The following is a 20973-nucleotide window of genomic DNA, read 5'->3' as shown; positions in this document are numbered from 1 at the left end:
AATTTCACTTCGTAATTTACTTTTGAATTAGACCAGAAGTTCTTCTAGTGGCTGTCACGCACCCATAGTTTCTCTATATGTGTCTAGGGATTGTTTAAGCAGTCACTCCAATTGCGCTTTGAAGAATGCCACATCGTAATTTACTTTTGAACTAGACAAGAAGCGCTTCTAGTGGCTCTCACGTACGCGTAGTTCCTCTATATGTGTCTAGGGATTGTTTATGCATGAAGTCCAACTGCTCGTTGAACAATTTCACTTCGTAGTTTACTTTTGAACAATACCAGAAGCGTTTCTAGTGGCTGTCACGCACCCGTAGTTTCTCTATTGTGTCCAGGGATTGCCTATACAGTCAGTCCATCTGCACGTTGAGAAATGTCACTTCGTAATTTACTTTTGAACTAGACCAGAAGTGCTTCTAGTGGCTGTCACGCACCTGTAGCTTCACTATTGTGCCTAAAGATTGTTTATACAGTGAGTCCAATTTCACGTTGTAGAATGTCACTCCGTACTTTACTTTTGAACTAGACCAGAAGCGTTTCTAGTGGCTGTCACGCACGCGTAGTTTCTCTATTTTGTCCAGGGATTGCTTATACAGGCAGTCCAAATTAGCGTTGAAGAATGTCACTTCGTAATTTACTTTTCAACTAGACCAGAAGCGTTCCAGTGACTTTCACGCAAGCGTAGTTTCTCTATATGTGTGTAGGGATTCTTTATGCAGTCAGTCCATTTGCCCGTTGAAGAATTTCACTTCGTAATTCACTTTGAATTCGACCACAAGTGCTTCTAGTGGCTGTCACGCACACGTAGTTTCTCTGTATGTGTCTAGCGATTGTTTATGCAGTCACTCCAATTGCGCTTTGAAGAATCCCACTTCGTAATTTACTTTTGAACTATACCAGAAGCGTTTCTAGTGGCTGTCACGCACACGTAGTTTCTCTATTGTGTCTAGGGATTGTTTATACAGTCAGTACAATTTAGCGTTGAAGAATGTCACTTCGTAATTTACTTTTCAACTAGACCAGAACGTTTCTAGTGGCTCTCACGCAACCGCAGTTTCTCTATATGTGTCTATGGATTGTTTATGCAGTCATTCTAACTGCACGTTGAGAAATGTCACTTCGTTATTTACTTTTGAAATAGACCAGAAGTTCTTCTAGTGGCTCTCACGCAATTGTAGTTTCTCTGTATGTGTTTAGGGATTGTTTATGCAACCAGTCCAATTGCGCGTTGAACAATTTCACTTCGTCATTTACTTTTCAACAATACCAGAAGCGTTCCTAGTGGCTGTCACGCACGCGTAGTTGCTCTATTGTGTCTAGGGATTGCTTATACAGTCTGTCCAATTTCGCGTTGCAGAATGTCACTTCGTAATTTACTCTTGAACTATACCAGAAGCGTTTCTAGTGGCTGTCACGCACCCGTAGTTTCTCTATATGTGTCTAGGGATTCTTTATGCAGTCAGTCCATTTGCCCGTTGAAGAATTTCACTTCGTAATTTACTTTTGAATTAGACCACAAGTGCTTCTAGTGGCTGTCACGCACCCGTAGTTTCTCTATTGTGTCTAGGGATTGTTTATGCAGTCACTCCAATTGCGCTTTGAAGAATGCCACTTCGTAATTTACTTTTGAACTATACCAGAAGCGTTTCTAGTGGCTGTCACGCACCAGTAGTTTCTTTATTGTGTCTAGGGATTGTTTATACAGTCAGTCCAATTTAGCGTTGCAGAATGTCACTTCGTATTTTACTTTTGAACTAGACCAGAAGCGTTTCAGTGGCTCTCACGGAAGCGTAGTTTCTCTATTGTGCCTAAAGATTGTTTACACAGTCAGTCCAATTGCGCGTTGAAGAATGCCACTTCGTAATTTACTTTTGAAGTAGACCAAAAGCGTTTCTAGTGGCTCTCACGCAATTGTAGTTTCTCTATATGTGTCTAGAGATTCTTTATGCAGTCAGTTCATTTGCCCGTTGAAGAATTTCACTTCGTAATTTACTTTTGAATTAGACCAGAAGCGTTTCTAGTGGCTGTCACGCACCCGTAGTTTCTCTGTGTGTCTAGGGATTGTTTATGCGTGCAGTCCAATTGCGCGTTGAACAATTTCACTTCGTAATTTACTTTTAAACAATACGAGAAGCGTTTCTAGTGGCTGTCACGCACCCGTAGTTTCTCTATTGTGTCGAGGGATAGTTTATACAGTCAGTCCAATTTCGCGTTGAAGAATGTCACTTTGTAATTTACTTTTGAACTAGACCAGAAGCGTTCCAGTGACTCTCACGCAAGCGTAGTTTCTCTATATGTGTCTAGGGATTCTTTATGCAGTCAGTCCATTTGCCCGTTGAAGAATTTCACTTCGTAATTTACTTTTGAATTAGACCACAAGTGCTTCTAGTGGCTGTCACGCACCCGTAGTTTCTCTGTATGTGTCTAGGGATTGTTTATGCAGTCACTCCAATTGCGCTTTGAAGAATGCCACTTCCTAATTTACTTTTGAACTATACCAGAAGCGTTTCTAGTGGCTGTCACGCTGCCGTTGTTTCTCTATTGTGTCGAGGGATAGTTTATACAGTCAGTCCAATTTCGCGTTGAAGAATGTCACTTTGTAATTTACTTTTGAACTAGACCAGAAGCGTTCCAGTGACTCTCACGCAAGCGTAGTTTCTCTATATGTGTCTAGGGATTCTTTATGCAGTCAGTCCATTTGCCCGTTGAAGAATTTCACTTCGTAATTTACTTTTGAAATAGACCAGAAGCGCTTCTAGTGGCTCTCATGCACCCGTAGTTTCTCTATTGCGTTTAGGGATCCTTTATACAGTCAGTCCACTTTCGCGTTGAAGAATGTCACTTCGTAATTTACTTTTGAACTAGACCAGAAGTGTTTGAAGTGGCTGTCACGCACCCTTAGTTTCTCTATTGTGTCTAGGCATTGTTTATACAGTCAGTCAAATTTCGTGTTGAAGAATGTCACTTCGTAATTTGCTTTTGAGCTAGACCAGAAGCGTTTCTAGTGGCTCTCACGCAATTGTAGTTTCTGTATATGTGTCTAGGGATTGTTTATGCATCCAGTCCAAATGCGCTTTAAATAATTTCCCTCCGTAATTTACTTTTGAACTAGACCAGAAGCGCTTCTAGTGCCTCTCACGCACCCGTAGTTTCTCTGTATGTGTCTAGGGATTGTTTATGCGTGCAGTCCAATTGCGCGTTCAAGAATTTCACTCCGTAATTTACTTTTGAACTAGACCAGAAGCGTTTCTAGTTGCTCTCACGCCACCGTAGTTTCTTTATATGGGTCTAGGGATTGTTCACGCAGTCACTCCAATTGCGCGTTGAAGAATGCCACTTCGTAATTTACTTTTGAACTATACCAGAAGCGTTTGTGGTTGCTGTCACGCACCCGTAGTTCCTCTATCGTGTCTAGGGATTGTTTATGCAGTCGTTCCAATTGCGCGTTGAAGAATGCCACTTCGTAATTTACTTTTGAACTAGACCAGAAGCGTTTATAGTGGCTCTAACGAAATTGTACTTTCTCTATATGTTTCTAGGGATTGTTTATGCATCCAGACCATTTGCGCGTTGAAGAATTTCACTCCGTAATTTACTTTTGAACTAGACCAGAAGCGCTTCTAGTGGCTCTCACGCACCCGTAGTTTCTCTGTATGTGTCTAGGGATTGTTTATGCTGTCACTCCAATTGCGCTTTGAAGAATGCCACTTCGTAATTTACTTTTGAACTATACCAGAAGTTCTTCTAGTGGCTCTCACGCAATTGTAGTTTCTCTATATGTGTTTAGGGACTGTTTATGCAACCAGTCCAATTGCGCGTTGAACAATTTCACTTCGTAATTTACTTTTGAACAATACGAGAAGCGTTTCTAGTGGATGTCACGCACCCGTAGTTTCTCTATTGTGTCGAGGGATAGTTTATACAGTCAGTCCAATTTCGCGTTGAAGAATGTCACTTTGTAATTTACTTTTGAACTAGACCAGAAGCGTTCCAGTGACTCTCACGCAAGCGTAGTTTCTCTATATGTGTCTAGGGATTATTTATGCAGTCAGTCCATTTGCCCGTTGAAGAATTTCACTTCGTAATTTACTTTTGAATTAGACCACAAGTGCTTCTAGTGGCTGTCACGCACCCGTAGTTTCTCTGTATGTGTCTAGGGATTGTTTATGCAGTCACTCCAATTGCGCTTTGAAGAATGCCACTTCCTAATTTACTTTTGAACTATACCAGAAGCGTTTCTAGTGGCTGTCACGCACCCGTAGTTTCTCTATTGTGTCTAGGGATTGTTTATACAGTCAGTCCGATTTCGTGTTGAAGAATGTCACTTCGTAATTTGCTTTTGAACAAGACCAGAAGCTTTTCTAGTGGCACTCACGCAACCGTAGTTTCTCTATATGGGTCTAGGGATTTTTTATGCAGTCATTCCAATTGCGCGTTGAAGAATGCCACTTCGTTATTTACTTTTGAACTAGACCAGAAGCGTTTCTAGTGGCTCTCACGCAATTGTAGTTTCTGTATATGTGTCTAGGGATTGTTTATGCGTCCAGTCCAATTTAGCGTTGAAGAATGTCGCTTCGTAGTTTACTTTTAACTAGACCAGAACGTTTCTAGTGGCTCACACGCTACGGTAGTTTCTCTATATGTGTCTATGGATTGTTTATGCAGTCAGTCCAACTGCACGTTAAAAAATGTCACTTCGTAATTTACTTTTGAAATAGACCAGAAGCGCTTCTAGTGGCTCTCATGCACCCGTAGTTTCCCTATTGCGTCTAGGGATCCTTTATACAGTCAGTCCACTTTCGCGTTGAAGAATGTCACTTCGTAATTTACTTTTGAACTAGACCAGAAGTGTTTGAAGTGGCTGTCACGCACCCTTAGTTTCTTTATTGTGCCTAGGCATTGTTTACACAGTCAGTCCAATTTCGTGTTGAAGAATGTCACTTCGTAATTTGCTTTTGAACAAGACCAGAAGCGTTTCTAGTGGCTCTCACGCAACCGTAGTTTCTCTATATGGGTCTAGGGATTTTTTATGCAGTCATTCCAATTGCGCCTTGAAGAATGTCACTTCGTAATTTGCTTTCGAACTAGACCAGAAGTGCTTCTAGTGGCTGTCACACACCCGTAGTTTCTCTACATGTGTCTAGGGATTGTTTATGTATGCAGTCCAATTGCGCGTTGAACGATTTCACTTCGTAATTTACTTTTGAACTATACCAGAAGCGTTTCTTGTGGCTGTCACGCGCCCGTAGTTTCTCTCTTGTGTCTAGGCATTGTTTATACAGTCAGTCCAATTTAGCGTTGAAGAATGTCGCTTCGTAATTTACTTTTCAACTAGACTAGAAGCGTTTCTAGTGGCCATCACTCCACCGTAGTTTCTCTATATGGGTCTAGGGATTGTTCACGCAGTCAGTGCAATTGCGCGTTGAAGAATGCCACTTGGTAATTTACTTTTGAACTAGACCAGAAGCGTTTCTAGTGGCTCTCAAGCAACCGTAGTTTCTCTAAATGTGTCTAGGGATTGTTTATGCAGTCGTTCCAATTGCGCGTTGAAGAATGCCACTTCGTAATTTACTTTTGAACTAGACCAGAAGCGTTTATAGTGGCTCTAACGAAATTCTATTTTCTCTATATGTTTCTAGGGATTGTTTATGCATCCAGTCCATTTGCGCGTTGAAGAATTTCACTCCGTAATTTACTTTTGAACTAGACCAGAAGCGCTTCTAGTGGCTCTCACGCCACCGTAGTTTCTCTATATGGGTCTAGGGATTGTTCGCGCAGTCGCTCCAATTGCGCGTGGAAGAATGCCACTTCGTAATTTACTTTTCAACTAGACCGAGAAGCGTTTCTAGTGGCTCTCACGCAAGCGTAGTTTCTCTATATGTGACTAGGGATTGTTTCTGCAGTCACTGCAATTGCGCTTTGAAGAGTGCCACTTCGTAATTTACTTTTGAACTAGACCAGAAGCGTTTCTAGTTACTCTCACGCAATTGTAGCTTCTCAATATGTGTCTAGGCATTGTTTATGCATCCAGTCCAATTGCGCGTTGAGAAATTTTACTTCGTAATTTAGCCCAGTCTAATTGCGCGTTGAAAAATTTTACTTCGTAATTTACTTTTGAACTAGACCAGAAGCGTTTCTAGTGGCTGTCACGCACCCGTAGTTTCGCTATTGTGTCTATGGATTGTTTATGCAGTCAGTCCAACTGCACGTTGAGAAATGTCGCTTCGTAATTTGCTTTTGAACTAGACCAGAATTGCTTCTAGTGGCTGTCACGCACCTGTAGTTTCACTATTGTGCCTAAAGATTGTTTATACAGTGAGTGCAATTTCGCGTTGCAGAATGTCACTCCGTACTTTACTTTTGAACTAGACCAGAAGCGATTCTAGTGGCTGTCACGCACGCGTAGTTTCTCTATTGTGTCCTGGGATTTCTTATACAGTCAGTCCAATTTCGCGTTGAAGAATGTCACTTCGCAATTTACTTTTCAACTAGACTAGAACGTGTCTAGTGGCTCTCATGCACCCGTAGTTAATCTATTGTGCCTAAAGATTGTTTATACAGTCAGTCCAGTTTCGCGTTGCAGAATGTCACTTCCTAATTTACTCTTGAACTAGACCAAAATCGTTTCTAATGGCTCTCAAGCAATTGTAGTTTCTCTATATGTGTCTAGGGATTCTTTATGCAGTCAGTCCATTTGCCCTTTGAAGAATTTCACTTCGTAATTTACTTTTGAATTAGACCAGAAGTTCTTCTAGTGGCTGTCACGCACCCATAGTTTCTCTATATGTGTCTAGGGATTGTTTAAGCAGTCACTCCAATTGCGCTTTGAAGAATGCCACATCGTAATTTACTTTTGAACTAGACAAGAAGCGCTTCTAGTGGCTCTCACGTACGCGTAGTTCCTCTATATGTGTCTAGGGATTGTTTATGCATGAAGTCCAACTGCTCGTTGAACAATTTCACTTCGTAGTTTACTTTTGAACAATACCAGAAGCGTTTCTAGTGGCTGTCACGCACCCGTAGTTTCTCTATTGTGTCCAGGGATTGCCTATACAGTCAGTCCATCTGCACGTTGAGAAATGTCACTTCGTAATTTACTTTTGAACTAGACCAGAAGTGCTTCTAGTGGCTGTCACGCACCTGTAGCTTCACTATTGTGCCTAAAGATTGTTTATACAGTGAGTCCAATTTCACGTTGTAGAATGTCACTCCGTACTTTACTTTTGAACTAGACCAGAAGCGTTTCTAGTGGCTGTCACGCACGCGTAGTTTCTCTATTTTGTCCAGGGATTGCTTATACAGGCAGTCCAAATTAGCGTTGAAGAATGTCACTTCGTAATTTACTTTTCAACTAGACCAGAAGCGTTCCAGTGACTTTCACGCAAGCGTAGTTTCTCTATATGTGTGTAGGGATTCTTTATGCAGTCAGTCCATTTGCCCGTTGAAGAATTTCACTTCGTAATTCACTTTGAATTCGACCACAAGTGCTTCTAGTGGCTGTCACGCACACGTAGTTTCTCTGTATGTGTCTAGCGATTGTTTATGCAGTCACTCCAATTGCGCTTTGAAGAATCCCACTTCGTAATTTACTTTTGAACTATACCAGAAGCGTTTCTAGTGGCTGTCACGCACACGTAGTTTCTCTATTGTGTCTAGGGATTGTTTATACAGTCAGTACAATTTAGCGTTGAAGAATGTCACTTCGTAATTTACTTTTCAACTAGACCAGAACGTTTCTAGTGGCTCTCACGCAACCGCAGTTTCTCTATATGTGTCTATGGATTGTTTATGCAGTCATTCTAACTGCACGTTGAGAAATGTCACTTCGTTATTTACTTTTGAAATAGACCAGAAGTTCTTCTAGTGGCTCTCACGCAATTGTAGTTTCTCTGTATGTGTTTAGGGATTGTTTATGCAACCAGTCCAATTGCGCGTTGAACAATTTCACTTCGTCATTTACTTTTCAACAATACCAGAAGCGTTCCTAGTGGCTGTCACGCACGCGTAGTTGCTCTATTGTGTCTAGGGATTGCTTATACAGTCTGTCCAATTTCGCGTTGCAGAATGTCACTTCGTAATTTACTCTTGAACTATACCAGAAGCGTTTCTAGTGGCTGTCACGCACCCGTAGTTTCTCTATATGTGTCTAGGGATTCTTTATGCAGTCAGTCCATTTGCCCGTTGAAGAATTTCACTTCGTAATTTACTTTTGAATTAGACCACAAGTGCTTCTAGTGGCTGTCACGCACCCGTAGTTTCTCTATTGTGTCTAGGGATTGTTTATGCAGTCACTCCAATTGCGCTTTGAAGAATGCCACTTCGTAATTTACTTTTGAACTATACCAGAAGCGTTTCTAGTGGCTGTCACGCACCAGTAGTTTCTTTATTGTGTCTAGGGATTGTTTATACAGTCAGTCCAATTTAGCGTTGCAGAATGTCACTTCGTATTTTACTTTTGAACTAGACCAGAAGCGTTTCAGTGGCTCTCACGGAAGCGTAGTTTCTCTATTGTGCCTAAAGATTGTTTACACAGTCAGTCCAATTGCGCGTTGAAGAATGCCACTTCGTAATTTACTTTTGAAGTAGACCAAAAGCGTTTCTAGTGGCTCTCACGCAATTGTAGTTTCTCTATATGTGTCTAGAGATTCTTTATGCAGTCAGTTCATTTGCCCGTTGAAGAATTTCACTTCGTAATTTACTTTTGAATTAGACCAGAAGCGTTTCTAGTGGCTGTCACGCACCCGTAGTTTCTCTGTGTGTCTAGGGATTGTTTATGCGTGCAGTCCAATTGCGCGTTGAACAATTTCACTTCGTAATTTACTTTTAAACAATACGAGAAGCGTTTCTAGTGGCTGTCACGCACCCGTAGTTTCTCTATTGTGTCGAGGGATAGTTTATACAGTCAGTCCAATTTCGCGTTGAAGAATGTCACTTTGTAATTTACTTTTGAACTAGACCAGAAGCGTTCCAGTGACTCTCACGCAAGCGTAGTTTCTCTATATGTGTCTAGGGATTCTTTATGCAGTCAGTCCATTTGCCCGTTGAAGAATTTCACTTCGTAATTTACTTTTGAATTAGACCACAAGTGCTTCTAGTGGCTGTCACGCACCCGTAGTTTCTCTGTATGTGTCTAGGGATTGTTTATGCAGTCACTCCAATTGCGCTTTGAAGAATGCCACTTCCTAATTTACTTTTGAACTATACCAGAAGCGTTTCTAGTGGCTGTCACGCTGCCGTTGTTTCTCTATTGTGTCGAGGGATAGTTTATACAGTCAGTCCAATTTCGCGTTGAAGAATGTCACTTTGTAATTTACTTTTGAACTAGACCAGAAGCGTTCCAGTGACTCTCACGCAAGCGTAGTTTCTCTATATGTGTCTAGGGATTCTTTATGCAGTCAGTCCATTTGCCCGTTGAAGAATTTCACTTCGTAATTTACTTTTGAAATAGACCAGAAGCGCTTCTAGTGGCTCTCATGCACCCGTAGTTTCTCTATTGCGTTTAGGGATCCTTTATACAGTCAGTCCACTTTCGCGTTGAAGAATGTCACTTCGTAATTTACTTTTGAACTAGACCAGAAGTGTTTGAAGTGGCTGTCACGCACCCTTAGTTTCTCTATTGTGTCTAGGCATTGTTTATACAGTCAGTCAAATTTCGTGTTGAAGAATGTCACTTCGTAATTTGCTTTTGAGCTAGACCAGAAGCGTTTCTAGTGGCTCTCACGCAATTGTAGTTTCTGTATATGTGTCTAGGGATTGTTTATGCATCCAGTCCAAATGCGCTTTAAATAATTTCCCTCCGTAATTTACTTTTGAACTAGACCAGAAGCGCTTCTAGTGCCTCTCACGCACCCGTAGTTTCTCTGTATGTGTCTAGGGATTGTTTATGCGTGCAGTCCAATTGCGCGTTCAAGAATTTCACTCCGTAATTTACTTTTGAACTAGACCAGAAGCGTTTCTAGTTGCTCTCACGCCACCGTAGTTTCTTTATATGGGTCTAGGGATTGTTCACGCAGTCACTCCAATTGCGCGTTGAAGAATGCCACTTCGTAATTTACTTTTGAACTATACCAGAAGCGTTTGTGGTTGCTGTCACGCACCCGTAGTTCCTCTATCGTGTCTAGGGATTGTTTATGCAGTCGTTCCAATTGCGCGTTGAAGAATGCCACTTCGTAATTTACTTTTGAACTAGACCAGAAGCGTTTATAGTGGCTCTAACGAAATTGTACTTTCTCTATATGTTTCTAGGGATTGTTTATGCATCCAGACCATTTGCGCGTTGAAGAATTTCACTCCGTAATTTACTTTTGAACTAGACCAGAAGCGCTTCTAGTGGCTCTCACGCACCCGTAGTTTCTCTGTATGTGTCTAGGGATTGTTTATGCTGTCACTCCAATTGCGCTTTGAAGAATGCCACTTCGTAATTTACTTTTGAACTATACCAGAAGTTCTTCTAGTGGCTCTCACGCAATTGTAGTTTCTCTATATGTGTTTAGGGACTGTTTATGCAACCAGTCCAATTGCGCGTTGAACAATTTCACTTCGTAATTTACTTTTGAACAATACGAGAAGCGTTTCTAGTGGATGTCACGCACCCGTAGTTTCTCTATTGTGTCGAGGGATAGTTTATACAGTCAGTCCAATTTCGCGTTGAAGAATGTCACTTTGTAATTTACTTTTGAACTAGACCAGAAGCGTTCCAGTGACTCTCACGCAAGCGTAGTTTCTCTATATGTGTCTAGGGATTATTTATGCAGTCAGTCCATTTGCCCGTTGAAGAATTTCACTTCGTAATTTACTTTTGAATTAGACCACAAGTGCTTCTAGTGGCTGTCACGCACCCGTAGTTTCTCTGTATGTGTCTAGGGATTGTTTATGCAGTCACTCCAATTGCGCTTTGAAGAATGCCACTTCGTAATTTACTTTTGAACTATACCAGAAGCGTTTCTAGTGGCTGTCACGCACCCGTAGTTTCTCTATTGTGTCTAGGGATTGTTTATACAGTCAGTCCGATTTCGTGTTGAAGAATGTCACTTCGTATTTTACTTTTGAACTAGACCAGAAGTGTTTGAAGTGGCTGTCACGCACCCTTATTTTCTCTATTGTGTCTAGGGATTGTTTATACAGTCAGTCCGATTTCGTGTTGAAGAATGTCACTTCGTAATTTGCTTTTGAACAAGACCAGAAGCTTTTCTAGTGGCACTCACGCAACCGTAGTTTCTCTATATGGGTCTAGGGATTTTTTATGCAGTCATTCCAATTGCGCGTTGAAGAATGCCACTTCGTTATTTACTTTTGAACTAGACCAGAAGCGTTTCTAGTGGCTCTCACGCAATTGTAGTTTCTGTATATGTGTCTAGGGATTGTTTATGCGTCCAGTCCAATTTAGCGTTGAAGAATGTCGCTTCGTAGTTTACTTTTAACTAGACCAGAACGTTTCTAGTGGCTCACACGCTACGGTAGTTTCTCTATATGTGTCTATGGATTGTTTATGCAGTCAGTCCAACTGCACGTTAAAAAATGTCACTTCGTAATTTACTTTTGAAATAGACCAGAAGCGCTTCTAGTGGCTCTCATGCACCCGTAGTTTCCCTATTGCGTCTAGGGATCCTTTATACAGTCAGTCCACTTTCGCGTTGAAGAATGTCACTTCGTAATTTACTTTTGAACTAGACCAGAAGTGTTTGAAGTGGCTGTCACGCACCCTTAGTTTCTTTATTGTGCCTAGGCATTGTTTACACAGTCAGTCCAATTTCGTGTTGAAGAATGTCACTTCGTAATTTGCTTTTGAACAAGACCAGAAGCGTTTCTAGTGGCTCTCACGCAACCGTAGTTTCTCTATATGGGTCTAGGGATTTTTTATGCAGTCATTCCAATTGCGCCTTGAAGAATGTCACTTCGTAATTTGCTTTCGAACTAGACCAGAAGTGCTTCTAGTGGCTGTCACACACCCGTAGTTTCTCTACATGTGTCTAGGGATTGTTTATGTATGCAGTCCAATTGCGCGTTGAACGATTTCACTTCGTAATTTACTTTTGAACTATACCAGAAGCGTTTCTTGTGGCTGTCACGCGCCCGTAGTTTCTCTCTTGTGTCTAGGCATTGTTTATACAGTCAGTCCAATTTAGCGTTGAAGAATGTCGCTTCGTAATTTACTTTTCAACTAGACTAGAAGCGTTTCTAGTGGCCATCACTCCACCGTAGTTTCTCTATATGGGTCTAGGGATTGTTCACGCAGTCAGTGCAATTGCGCGTTGAAGAATGCCACTTGGTAATTTACTTTTGAACTAGACCAGAAGCGTTTCTAGTGGCTCTCAAGCAACCGTAGTTTCTCTAAATGTGTCTAGGGATTGTTTATGCAGTCGTTCCAATTGCGCGTTGAAGAATGCCACTTCGTAATTTACTTTTGAACTAGACCAGAAGCGTTTATAGTGGCTCTAACGAAATTCTATTTTCTCTATATGTTTCTAGGGATTGTTTATGCATCCAGTCCATTTGCGCGTTGAAGAATTTCACTCCGTAATTTACTTTTGAACTAGACCAGAAGCGCTTCTAGTGGCTCTCACGCCACCGTAGTTTCTCTATATGGGTCTAGGGATTGTTCGCGCAGTCGCTCCAATTGCGCGTGGAAGAATGCCACTTCGTAATTTACTTTTCAACTAGACCGAGAAGCGTTTCTAGTGGCTCTCACGCAAGCGTAGTTTCTCTATATGTGACTAGGGATTGTTTCTGTAGTCACTGCAATTGCGCTTTGAAGAGTGCCACTTCGTAATTTACTTTTGAACTAGACCAGAAGCGTTTCTAGTTACTCTCACGCAATTGTAGCTTCTCAATATGTGTCTAGGCATTGTTTATGCATCCAGTCCAATTGCGCGTTGAGAAATTTTACTTCGTAATTTAGCCCAGTCTAATTGCGCGTTGAAAAATTTTACTTCGTAATTTACTTTTGAACTAGACCAGAAGCGTTTCTAGTGGCTGTCACGCACCCGTAGTTTCGCTATTGTGTCTATGGATTGTTTATGCAGTCAGTCCAACTGCACGTTGAGAAATGTCGCTTCGTAATTTGCTTTTGAACTAGACCAGAATTGCTTCTAGTGGCTGTCACGCACCTGTAGTTTCACTATTGTGCCTAAAGATTGTTTATACAGTGAGTGCAATTTCGCGTTGCAGAATGTCACTCCGTACTTTACTTTTGAACTAGACCAGAAGCGATTCTAGTGGCTGTCACGCACGCGTAGTTTCTCTATTGTGTCCTGGGATTTCTTATACAGTCAGTCCAATTTCGCGTTGAAGAATGTCACTTCGCAATTTACTTTTCAACTAGACTAGAACGTGTCTAGTGGCTCTCATGCACCCGTAGTTAATCTATTGTGCCTAAAGATTGTTTATACAGTCAGTCCAGTTTCGCGTTGCAGAATGTCACTTCCTAATTTACTCTTGAACTAGACCAAAATCGTTTCTAATGGCTCTCAAGCAATTGTAGTTTCTCTATATGTGTCTAGGGATTCTTTATGCAGTCAGTCCATTTGCCCTTTGAAGAATTTCACTTCGTAATTTACTTTTGAATTAGACCAGAAGTTCTTCTAGTGGCTGTCACGCACCCATAGTTTCTCTATATGTGTCTAGGGATTGTTTAAGCAGTCACTCCAATTGCGCTTTGAAGAATGCCACATCGTAATTTACTTTTGAACTAGACAAGAAGCGCTTCTAGTGGCTCTCACGTACGCGTAGTTCCTTTATATGTGTCTAGGGATTGTTTATGCATGAAGTCCAACTGCTCGTTGAACAATTTCACTTCGTAGTTTACTTTTGAACAATACCAGAAGCGTTTCTAGTGGCTGTCACGCACCCGTAGTTTCTCTATTGTGTCTAGGGATTGCTTATACAGTCAGTCCAGTTTCGCGTTGCAGAATGTCACTTCGTAATTTACTTTTGAACTAGACCAGAAGTGCTTCTAGTGGCTGTCACACACCCGTAGTTTCTCTGTGTGTCTAGGGATTGTTTATGCGTGCAGTCCAATTGCGCGTTGAACAATTTCACTTCGTAATTTACTTTTGAACAATACGAGAAGCGTTTCTAGTGGCTGTCACGCACCCGTAGTTTCTCTATTGTGTCGAGGGATAGTTTATACAGTCAGTCCAATTTCGCGTTGAAGAATGTCACTTTGTAATTTACTTTTGAACTAGACCAGAAGCGTTCCAGTGACTCTCACGCAAGCGTAGTTTCTCTATATGTGTCTAGGGATTCTTTATGCTGTCAGTCCATTTGCCCGTTGAAGAATTTCACTTCGTAATTTACTTTTGAATTAGACCACAAGTGCTACTAGTGGCTGTCACGCACCCGTAGTTTCTCTGTATGTGTCTAGGGATTGTTTATGCAGTCACTCCAATTGCGCTTTGAAGAATGCCACTTCCTAATTTACTTTTGAACTATACCAGAAGCGTTTCTAGTGGCTGTCACGCTGCCGTAGTTTCTCTATTGTGTCTAGGGATTGTTTATACAGTCAGTCCAATTTAGCGTTGAAGAATGTCACTTCGTAATTTACTTTTCAACTAGACCAGAACGTTTCTAGTGGCTCTCACACAACCGCAGTTTCTCTATATGTGTCTATGGATTGTTTATGCAGTCAGTCCAACTGCACGTTGAGAAATGTCACTTCGTTATTTACTTTTGAAATAGACCAGAAGTGCTTCTAGTGGCTCTCACGCAATTGTAGTTTCTCTATATGTGTTTAGGGATTGTTTATGCAACCAGTCCAATTGCGCGTTGAACAATTTCACTTCGTCATTTACTTTTCAACAATACCAGAAGCGTTCCTAGTGGCTGTCACGCACGCGTAGTTGCTCTATTGTGTCTAGGGATTGCTTATACAGTCTGTCCAATTTAGCGTTGAAGAATGTCACTTTGTAATTTATTTTTCAACTTGACCAGGACGTTTCTAGTGGCTCTCATGCACCCGTAGTTTCTCTATTGTGCCTAAAGGTTGTTTATACAGTCAGTCCAATTTCGCGTTGCAGAATGTCACTTCGTAATTTACTCTCGAACTATACCACAAGCGTTTCTAGTGGCTGTCACGCACCCGTAGTTTCTCTATTGTGTCCAGGGATTGTTTATACAGTCAGTCCCATTGCGCGTTGAAGAATGCCACTTCGTAATTTACTTTTGAACTAGACCAAAAGCGTTTCTAGTGGCTCTCACGCAATTGTAGTTTTTCTATATGTGTCTATGGATTGTTTATGCAGTCACTGCAATTGCGCTTTGAAGAATGCCACATCGTAATTTACTTTTTAACTAGACCAGAACGTTTCTACTGGCTCTCACGCACCCGTAGTTTCTCTATTGTGCCTAAAGATTGCTTATACAGTCAGTCCAATTTCGCGTTGCAGAATATCACTTCGTAATTTACTCTTGAACTATACCAGAAGCGTTTCTAGTGGCTGTCACGCACCCGTAGTTTCTCTATTGTGTCTAGGGATTGTTTATACAGTCAGTCCAATTTAGCGTTGAAGAATGTCACTTCGTAATTTACTTTTCAACTAGACCAGAAGCGTTCCAGTGACTTTCACGCAAGCGTAGTTTCTCTATATGTGTGTGTAGGGATTCTTTATGCAGTCAGTCCATTTGCCCGTTGAAGAATTTCACTTCGTAATTTACTTTGAATTAGACCACAATTGCTTCTAGTGGCTGTCACGCACACGTAGTTTCTCTTTATGTGTCTAGGGATTGTTTATGCAGTCACTCCAATTGCGCTTTGAAGAATCCCACTTCGTAATTTACTTTTCAACTAGACCAGAACGTTTCTAGTGGCTCTCACGCAGCCGCAGTTTCTCTATATGTGTCTATGGATTGTTTATGCAGTCAGTCCAACTGCACGTTGAGAAATGTCACTTCGTTATTTACTTTTGAAATAGACCAGAAGTTCTTCTAGTGGCTCTCACGCAATTGTAGTTTCTCTATATGTGTCTAGGGATTCTTTATGCAGTCAGTCCATTAGCCCGTTGAAGAATTTCACTTCGTAATTTACTTTTGATTTAGACCACAAGTGCTTCTAGTGGCTGTCACGCACCCGTAGTTTCTCTATTGTGTCTAGGGATTGTTTATGCAGTCACTCCAATTGCGCTTTGAAGAATGCCACTTCGTAATTTACTTTTGAACTATACCAGAAGCGTTTCTAGTGGCTGTCACGCACCAGTAGTTTCTTTATTGTGTCTAGGGATTGTTTATACAGGCAGTCCAATTTAGCGTTGAAGAATGTCACTTCGTATTTTACTTTTGAACTAGACCAGAAGCGTTTCAGTGGCTCTCACGGAAGCGTAGTTTCTCTATTGTGCCTAAAGATTGTTTACACAGTCAGTCCAATTGCGCGTTGAAGAATGCCACTTCGTAATTTACTTTTGAATTCGACCAGAAGCGTTTCTAGTGGCTATCACGCACCCGTAGTTTCTCAATTGTGTCTAGGGATTGTTTATACAGTGAGTCAAATTTAGCGTTGGAGAATGTCACTTCGTAATTTACTTTTCAACTTGTCCAGAACGTTTCTAGTGGCTCTCACGCAACCGTAGTTTCTCTATATGTGTCTATGGATTGTTTATGCAGTCAGTCCAACTGCACGTTGAGAAATGTCACTTCGTAATTTACTTTTGAACTAGACCAGAAGTGCTTCCAGTGGCTGTCACGGGCCCGTAGTTTCTCTATATGTGTCAAGGGATTGTTTATGCATGCAGTCCAATTGCGCGTTGAATTTCACTTCGTAATTTACTTTTGAACAATACCAGAAGACTTTCTAGTGGCTGTCACGCACCCGTAGTTTCCCTATTGCGTCTAGGGATCCTTTATACAGTCAGTCCACTTTCGCGTTGAAGAATGTCACTTCGTAATTTACTTTTGAACTAGACCAGAAGTGTTTGAAGTGGCTGTCACGCACCCTTAGTTTCTTTATTGTGTCTAGGCATTGTTTATACAGTCAGTCCAATTTCGTGTTGAAGAATGTCACTTCGTAATTTGCTTTTGAACAAGACCAGAAGCGTTTCTAGTGGCTCTCACGCAACCGTAGTTTCTCTATATGGGTCTAGGGATTTTTTATGCAGTCATTCCAACTGCGCGTTGAAGAATGTCACTTCGTTATTTACTTTTGAACTAGACCAGAAGCGTTTCTAGTGGCTCTCACGCAATTGTAGTTTCTGTATATGTGTCTAGGGATTGTTTATGCATCCAGTCCAATTTAGCGTTGAGGAATGTCGCTTCGTAATTTACTTTTCAACAAGACTAGAAGCGTTTCTAGTGGCCCTCACTCCACCGTAGTTTCTCTATATGGGTCTAGGGATTGTTCACGCAGTCAATCCAATTGCGCGTTGAAGAATGCCACTTCGTAATGTACTTTCAACTAGACCAGAACGTTTCTAGTGGCTCACACGCTACGGTAGTTTCTCTATATGTGTCTATGGATTGTTTATGCAGTCAGTCCAACTGCAAGTTAAAAAATGTCACTTCGTAATTTACTTTTGAAATAGATCAGAAGCGCTTCTAGTGGCTCTCATGCACCCGTAGTTTCCCTATTGCGTCTAGGGATCCTTTATACAGTCAGTCCACTTTCGCGTTGAAGAATGTCACTTCGTAATTTACTTTTGAACTAGACCAGAAGTGTTTGAAGTGGCTGTCACGCACCCTTAGTTTCTTTATTGTGTCTAGGCATTGTTTATACAGTCAGTCCAATTTCGTGTTGAAGAATGTCACTTCGTAATTTGCTTTTGAACAAGACCAGAAGCCTTTCTAGTGGCTCTCACGCAACCGTAGTTTCTCTATATGGGTCTAGGGATTTTTTATGTAGTCATTCCAACTGCGCGTTGAAGAATGTCACTTCGTAATTTGCTTTTGAACTAGACCAGAAGTGCTTCTAGTGGCTGTCACACACCCGTAGTTTCTCTACATGTGTCTAGGGATTGTTTATGTATGCAGTCCAATTGCGCGTTGAACGATTTCACTTCGTAATTTACTTTTGAACTATACCAGAAGCGTTTCTTGTGGCTGTCACACGCCCGTAGTTTCTCTCTTGTGTCTAGGCATTGTTTATACAGTCAGTCCAATTTAGCGTTGAAGATTATCACTTCGTTTTTTGCTTTTAACTAGACCAGAACTTTTCTAGTGGCTGTCACGCAACGGAAGTTTCTCTATATGTGTCTATTGATTGTTTATGCAGTCAGTAAACTGCACGTTAAAAAATGCCACTTCGTAATTTACTTTTGAACTAGACCAGAATTGATTCTAGTGGCTGTCACACACCCGTTGTTTCTCTATTGTCTAGGGATTGTTTTACAGTCAGTACAATTTCGTGTTGAAGAATATCACTTCGTAATTTACTTTTGAACAAGACCAGAAGCGTTTCTATTGGCTCTCACGCAACCGTAGTTTATATGGGTCTTGGGATTTTTTATGCAGTCATTCCAATTGCGTGTTGAAGAATGCCCTTTCGTTATTTACTTTTGAGCTAGACCAGAAGCGTTTCTAGTGGATCTCACACAATTGTAGTTTCTGTATATGTGTCTAGGGATTGTTTATGCATCCAGTCCAAATGCGCGTTAAATAATTTCCCTCCGTAATTTACTTTTGAACTAGACCAGAAGCGCTTCTAGTGCCTCTCACGCACCCGTAGTTTCTCTGTATGTGTCTAGGGATTGTTTATGCCTGCAGTCCAATTGCGCGTTCAAGAATTTCACTCCGTAATTTACTTTTGAACTAGACCAGAAGCGTTTCTAGTTGCTCTCACGCCACCGTAGTTTCTTTATATGGGTCTAGGGATTGTTCACGCAGTCACTCCAATTCCGCGTTGAAGAATGCCACTTCGTAATTTACTTTTGAACTATACCAGAAGCGTTTCTGGTTGCTGTCACGCACCCGTAGTTCCTCTATCGTGTCTAGGGATTGTTTATACAGTCAGTCCAATTTAGCGTTGAAGAATGTCGCTTCGTAATTTACTTTTCAACTAGACTCGAAGCGTTTCTAGTGGCCCTCACTCCACCGTAGTTTCTCTATATGGGTCTAGGGATTGTTCACGCAGTCAGTGCAATTGCGCGTTGAAGAATGACACTTGGTAATTTACTTTTGAACTAGACCAGAAGCGTTTCTAGTGGCTCTCAAGCAACCGTAGTTTCTCTAAATGTGTCTAGGGATTGTTTATGCAGTCGTTCCAATTGCGCGTTGAAGAATGCCACTTCGTAATTTACTTTTGAACTAGACCAGAAGCGTTTATAGGGGCTCTAACGAAATTGTAGTTTCTCTATATGTTTCTAGGGATTGTTTATGCATCCAGTCCATTTGCGCGTTGAAGAATGCCACTTCGTAATTTACTTTTGAACTAGACTAGAAGCGCTTCTAGTCGCTCTCACGCCACCGTAGTTTCTCTATATGGGTCTAGGGGTTGTTCGCGCAGTCGCTCCAATTGCGCGTTGAAGAATGCCACTTCGTAATTTACTTTTGAACTAGACTAGAAGCGTTTCTAGTGGCCCTCACTCCACCGTAGTTTCTCTATGTGGGTCTAGGGATTGTTCACGCAGTCACTCCAATTGCGTGTTGAAGAATGCCACTTCGTAATTTACTTTTGAACTAGACCAGAAGCGTTTCTAGTGGCTTTCACGCCACCCTAGTTTCTCTGTATGGGTCTAGGTATTCACGCAGTCATTTCTTTTGCGCGTTGAAGAATTTCACTTCGTAATTTACTCTTGAACTGGACCAGAAGCGTTTATAGTGGCTGTCACGCACCCGTAGTTTCTCTATTGTGTCTAGGGATTGTTTATACAGTCTGTCCAATTTCGCGTTGAAGAATGTCTCTTCGTAATTTACTTTTGAACTAGACCAGAAGCGTTTCTAGTGGCTCTCACGCAATTGTAGTTTCTCTATATGTGTCTATGGATTGTTTATGCACTCAGTCCAACTGCACGTTGAGAAATGTCACTTCGTAATTTACTTTTGAACTAGACCAGAAGTGCTTCTAGTGATTGTCACGCACCCGCAGTTTCTCTATTTTGTGTAGGGATTGTTTAAACAGTCAGTCCAATTTAACGTTGAAGAATGTCACTTCGTAATTTACTTTCGAACTAGACCAAAAGCGTTTCTAGTGGCTCTCACGCAACCGTAGTTTCTCTATAAGTGTCTAGGTTTTGTTTATGCATCCAGTCCAATTGCGCGTTGAACAATTTCACTTCGTTATTTACTTTTGAACTACACCAGAAGCGTTTCTAGTGGCTGTCACGCAACGGAAGTTTCTCTATATGTGTCTATTGATTGTTTACGCAGTCAGTAAACTGCACGTTAAAAAATGCCACTTCGTAATTTACTTTTGAACTAGACCAGAAGTGCTTCTAGTGGCTGTCACACACCCGCTGTTTCTCTATTGTGTCTAGGGATTATTTTACAGTCAGTACAATTTCGTGTTGAAGAATTTCACTTCGTAATTTACTTTTGAACAAGACCAGAAGCGTTTCTTATGGCTCTCACGCAACCGTAGTTTCTCTATATGGGTCTAGGGATTTTTCATGCAGTCATTCCAATTGCGCTTTCAAATAACAAACTTCCTGTCGTGATTGCCTTGCAAGAACCTTTCGACCGGCCCCAGCTTCCGGGCTATGTTACGTGTTGTACCCCCTACGAATGCATGGGGAGGGACGTCAAGGTGTGCACCCTGGTTAAGCGTGGGACGGCCTTCATCGAACACGAACTCGTGCTCCACGAAGAGTCTGACATAGACCACGTCCTGATCGAAGTCGTCCCGAGTAGTGGAAGAAAGAAGACCGGCCTCTTCGTGCTCAACGTATATAGCTCCCCCTCGCAAAGAAACCGCACTCATACTTTCGACGCCCTCTTTCGCGAAGCGATGTCCAAGGCCACCTCCAATCCCTTGCTCATATGTGGAGACTTCAACGCGCCGCACACGCAATGGGGATACGGAGCTGACTCGCCGAAAGGGAAGAGGTTAGCCGGACTG

This window comes from Dermacentor silvarum, chromosome 6 (assembly GCF_013339745.2).
Source record: "Dermacentor silvarum isolate Dsil-2018 chromosome 6, BIME_Dsil_1.4, whole genome shotgun sequence".
Lineage (NCBI taxonomy): Eukaryota > Metazoa > Arthropoda > Arachnida > Ixodida > Ixodidae > Dermacentor > Dermacentor silvarum.
Note: the sequence above shows the minus strand (reverse complement) of the source record.